Source organism: Geospiza fortis, unplaced genomic scaffold (genome assembly GCF_000277835.1).
Source record: "Geospiza fortis unplaced genomic scaffold, GeoFor_1.0 scaffold172, whole genome shotgun sequence".
Classification (NCBI taxonomy): Eukaryota; Metazoa; Chordata; class Aves; order Passeriformes; family Thraupidae; genus Geospiza; species Geospiza fortis.
Genome location: NW_005054309.1, coordinates 4258627 through 4263600, shown reverse-complemented (window position 1 = coordinate 4263600; position 4974 = coordinate 4258627).

Here is a 4974-nt window from a genome sequence, read left to right as displayed (position 1 = left end):
CCTGAGCAGGAAAGGGAAGGAAGGGAGGGGAAAAGTCCCCCCGAGCCTCCTGGAGGCTGTTATGGGGTGGGCTTGGGGCTCGGAGGGGATGCGGCGGGGGCAGGCGGGGGTGCGGGCTCCCAGCAGCTCCTCACCCCGGGACCCGCTGTTCTGTCGGGGAAACTCCCTGTGTGTTCCTATTTCGTCAATATCAAAAGGTCAAACACTTTTCGAGCATCCAGTGTGAGCGCCAGGGTCGTGTGGCCGCCGTTCCCGGAGGCCTGAACACGGAAAGGGCGAGATGGGAAAATCCCCCGTGGTTTCCAGGATGGATTCGCAGAAGAGGCACAATCGCCTGCTGAGCAGCCATGGAGACCTGGGGAAGGTGAAGTCTCGGGGCAGCAGCTTTACAGAGGAGCGCCTCCACACCTGTAAGATTGCCCTGATTTCCCTGGTCCAGGCTGTGATCCCCTTTGGGGAGCTGTGGACAGGTGTAGCTCTTCCTGCAGTAGCATAGCTGTACTAGCAGAAGGCGCTGCAATGGTTAAATCACGGCTTGTACCACTATCCCAGACAGTTGTTTTTTCCCAGGAAAGCTTACTCTACCTACTGCAGGCTTTTGGCAGCCAAGGGAGTTTGGGGAAGCAAAATACTTGCTGATAAAACTCACAGTGGTGGCAAACTGCTGTTGTGAAGGACAAAGGTTTGAGATCTGATCTTGTTCTCTCATCTCCTGCTGAGTTTGGAGCTATTAAAGTAAGCTTCTGTATTTATTATGACTGGTATGATTGCACACACCACAGAGAAATTAAGACTTCATAAAGCCATTCCTCATCATGGATGTCCACAGTTTATGTATGTGTTTTTATAGAAAAGAATCTGAATTGTTTCTTGCTGACTTTCCTGAAAATCAGAGCAAAGCTTAGATGGGAGTGTTAGGAGTTAAGTTGTATTTGGTGAGGAAAATCAGGCCTGTCCTGTGAAGTGTCCAATTTTGCTGGTGTACAAAACAGTAAAATTAAGAGCTTGATATCAAGTATATGGGAATAGAGCTGAATTCAGATATCCTTGGAGACAGCAGTTGCCTGGATACCTTGAAGCCTACCAAAGAGCATAATTTTGAAATTGGGGATGGAAGTAAATTGGCCAGTGAACAGCCATGAGCACTGCACACCAGCCCAATCCTTGTAACCACAGCAGGGGAGGCAAAGCCAAACCTGGAAATCTCTTTGATTGAGTTAGCTAATTGCCATCACTGTAACGGGCTGTGACAGCCCTCCTGCCAGCTGAAGACACAGTTTAGACCTGGAGAATTATTGTGACATGTAACAATAATCTGAGGGATGAGCTGTGCATGCAGGAGACTCTTCAGGAGAGAAAGAGGATTTTTTAAGTGACTTGTTTTTTTCTAATACCTGCGGATCTTGCAGGTTTCTTGTAATGCAGGGTCTCTTAGTGGGTTTTTTGAGTGTATGGGGGCACACTGTATTAGTGTTTAGTTTTTTGACTGGCTTTTGGTTTGATCTCCCTAACTTATTAGATTGCTCTTTATTATGAATTCCTGTTGTATAAGGTATGGAAAATCATATTTAGCTGCTTCTGAGCAGGGCAGATAACAAGATCATCCCATGATATGATAATGAAATATATTAAAAAATGTGAAATGCATATTGCTGCTATTCACAGCATGCATACTACTTCTTGTGGGTTTTTTTCCAATTCAAGATCACTCCTCAGGAGAAACTGTACCTGGGAAAAGGCTGTAAGTCTAGTGTTACTTATTTTAGTGGGAGCTGCAGTGTTCTGTATTGGTTTCCAGAGTGCTTCCATGGGGATATGGCTGAATTTCTCCATCTGAGGTTACCTTACCCAGAGCTCTTGGTCACCATGATCTGACTAGACTGAGTTATTCTCCAAACACAGCTCACTGCAACGGGCAGGCACACATCTCAGAACACAGCCAGATTGCTCCAGTTCCACCCCTATCCACATGTTTGGGCCTGCCTATAGATGGAGATGGGTACTTGCATGATGTGTGTGCTGTCTGAATCTCACCCTCACCATTTCTGAGCAAAACCAGATGCTTTATAAAGCAAGAGGCAGCATGAGGCCACCAAAAAGTCTAAGTTACCTGAATTGAGCTTGTTACATGTTGCCTTTTGTACAGCTCCCTGCAGGATGGAGCCCAGGTCAGAGCAGGGAGACCCAGCTCTGCTGCTTGTGAAGGTGACACGTGCCCTCAGTGACACAGATGAGAAGGAAATTTCATTGTGCAATGTGCACGCAGCATAATCACCCTGACCAGGGTAACATGATGACTTGTTCAATTTATTTTAAGGCTGACATGCTTGCCTTGTTTTGTTGTGTGAGCCAATGATGTTTTATCTTCTCACGTGAACCCCAGGAAAATGAGGCAGTGATTTATTTTTTAAAACCAACTGTGTCAAGTGCATAACTGAGCTGGTTTACATTGACCTGAGCTCTCTTCTTGAGCAGACAAATAAGTCTCATGTTGGGTCAAAGCAGAATCCATTTAGTGTAATCCACTGGCTGAGAACTTAGAGCACTTTCTGATGAAGAGGCCCAAAGCTTTATGAAGAATAACAATAACCTGGGGTAGCTTGGGCTGGACATGTCTTTATAACCACATCTTTTTAGTAGCTACTTTGTGCTCTAGAAAATGAAACCACCAAACCATCATATCCTGATGTAACAGCCATAGGGTGATTACAGCTATGGCCCTTTGCCTGCAAACTGGCCCCATGGTTAAGAGAGAACAAAGTGCCGTGAACTATCCTGCACAAGGGTAGTTCATGGCACTCTGTAGGCATCCAGAGGTGCAGACCCAGTGCTCTGCTCCTGTTGTGCCGTTCAGCTGACACAGTTGGAATGTCTCTATCAGCCCATAATGGGTTTTTGCTGCATTGAAAGAAGCACAGAGGAAGTAAACAGTGTGATTCCTCCTGTAGGTGTCTGAGCAATTTAACCTGCAGTGACACAGCACCAATATCAGAAGATTGTTGTTGATAGGTTACAGGGAAGGGTGTTCACCTTCTATTGGGTTTTTCATCCTTCCTGCATTACACAAGAGGTTAACAAGTTACTACACCCAGTCCAAGGCACTGTTAGGAGCAGTTTTCCATGTGACAGCATCTCTGGGAGGGAGCACGACAGCTGTATGACCCTGCTGGGATGGGGAGGAGGATGGGAAAAAAAGGGCAAAACCCATGGGCTGAGGTAAGAAAAATTTAATAATTGAAATAAAATATAATAAATAATAATACTGCAACTGTAATGAAAAGAGGACAAAGGGAATGAGAAATGAAACCCAGTAGAGACAGGTGATGCACACTACAGTTGTTCAGCACACCCTGACTGATGCCCAGAACGTCCCCAAGCAGCAATCAGGGGCTCCTGGCCAGCTTCCCCCATGTCTGTGCTTGCCACAGTGTTCTGTGGTATGGAATGTCCCTTGGGGCAGCTGGCTCAGTCCCGCTCCCTCCCAGCCCCTTGTACACCTGGCTGCTGGCAGGGCATGGGAAACTGGAAAACCTTTCACTTAGAGCAAGCAGTACTCAGCAACACTAAAGCAGCAGTTTGTTACCAACATTATTCTCTCACTGACTCCAAAACAGCTACTAGGAAGAAAGTTAACTCCCAGCTGAAACCAGGACACAGATTAAAGTTAAATCCAGCAACCATTATAATTTTTAAACCCAGCAGGACTCCAGATGTGTTTTATTAATTACTGCTATAATAAAAAACATGGCGTATTCAACCAGAACATGCATGTTTGTTTTAGTATTAATTCATTGTATAATCAACAGCTTTTAAGTTAACATCAAATGTCTCAAAATTGCTTTTAGAATCCAGGCTCTCTTCCAAGAAATTCAGTCAGATCACATAAAAATAAATACCAAGGTTTCAATTATCAATTTTTGCAATATTGATTTTTTAACACAGCATTCAGTAGAGCATATTATTTTCCAAATGGAATTGTTATGCAGAAGGATATGCCCCAGTATTACAGAGGTACTAAGTGATACTTACCTGTGAGGCATTTGTGTGTAAAAATCTCTATTTGGAACGTAACTGTACAAGAAGTTGAGTATGTTCAGAATATACTTTGTGTAAAAGCTGGTAGTTCAGAACTTAATCAACTGCCATTGACTGTTCAGTAAACACACTCTAATCAGCACAGCTGAGCTTTTTACAAACACAGCACAGACAATTCCTGATCTGCTTGAAAAGTAGTACCTATTTCAAGGGACATATCAACAAGTTACTTTAATAAAAGAGTTGCGTGCCCAGATGAATTTTTTTCCCCCCATTATTGACTAAATTTTAAAGGTCCTGCCAAAAACCACTTGATTATTCATTTCGTAGTCAGCATGGAGACTTGAAGCTATGATTTCCTGGTAACTAGCTGGTACAAGCATTACAACAAAGGATAAATACACACTGGAAACTTCGTAACTCTATGGTATTGATATCAATATTTGATGTATAAAAGGTTAAAAAACCCCTTCCAAGTAGAATTAGTCTACATCTGAAATTACAACTTTCCCAACAAGTAGAGAAAATTACTTATCAATCAGTGTGTCCACAAATTTTGCAGTGTTTTGATTGCCATCAACCTCATTTAATAGGAGGAAACAGGCAAATATCTACCAAGTGACTTGTCTGAAGTCACAGTGAGTCAGTGGCTAAAATAAGAACACAGTCCTGTTCTCCTGGTTCCCAGTCCAGCATGGATTGAGGCTCCACACCACAGAGCTTCCCTGGGTACCAGCCACAGGAACTGGTAGCAGCTGTAAAGTGCAGGAGAGATGGAGATCCCCACAGGGGATAACTGGAACGTACACTGGGCTCTCACTGTGGTCTGGCAGGATGAGCCATTCCTGATCCAAGCTGACCAGTGCTCAGTGGCACTCCCTGACCCTGTCTCAGAGAAGCCTGAGTCTGGAACACCAACACCTTTGTTCTTTCCTGCAG